This window comes from Nanorana parkeri, unplaced genomic scaffold, assembly GCF_000935625.1.
Source record: "Nanorana parkeri isolate BGI_ZX_2015 unplaced genomic scaffold, ASM93562v1 scaffold670, whole genome shotgun sequence".
NCBI lineage: Eukaryota > Metazoa > Chordata > Amphibia > Anura > Dicroglossidae > Nanorana > Nanorana parkeri.
Genome location: NW_017306938.1, coordinates 838,510 through 839,059, shown reverse-complemented (window position 1 = coordinate 839,059; position 550 = coordinate 838,510). Strand labels below are relative to the sequence as shown.

General features: G+C 44.9%; 1 protein-coding gene across 2 annotated transcripts in view; it reads right to left on the bottom strand.

The window, feature by feature from the left end:
* The window catches only part of MDGA2 (MAM domain containing glycosylphosphatidylinositol anchor 2), a 521,930-nt gene that overhangs the window by 41,485 nt on the left and 479,895 nt on the right, over positions 1 to 550 (bottom strand). The window lies entirely within an intron of this gene.

Sequence of the window (550 nt, the reverse complement as noted above, 5' to 3'; positions counted from 1 at the left end):
CCCACCGCCCTGCAGCTATTACAGCCTCCATTTCTCTGGCAGCGCTTTTGTAAGAGTGCGTCTCTGGGCACCCATACCCATTCAGCCAAAAACAGCATCAGGTACTGATGTTGGACCAAAACATTGGCTGGCAATTTGATATTCCAATAAATTCCAAAGATGGTCAGTAGGGTTGAGGTCAGGACCCTGTGCAAGCCACTCAAGTTCCTCCAACCCCAAACTCATCATGTTTTCATGAAGTTGACTTTCTGCACACGGGCACAATGATGTTGGAACAGAATAGGACCTCCCCCAAACGGTTGACACATGGTTAGAAGTGCACAAGTGCCCAAAAGAACTTTGTACGCTATAGTGTTAACACTTCCCTTCACTGGAATCAAGGGGCCAAAAACATAAAAACCTGGAGTTTCCACTTACTTTTGCTTACATAGTAAAGTGACAGACACTGGTGTCTACAATTCAGAAGTAGCAACAAAGAAAATTAGATCACTCTCAATCAGCTCAACCAACTATCAAATGGTAACTGACCCACACAAATAGCTGTGCCCCT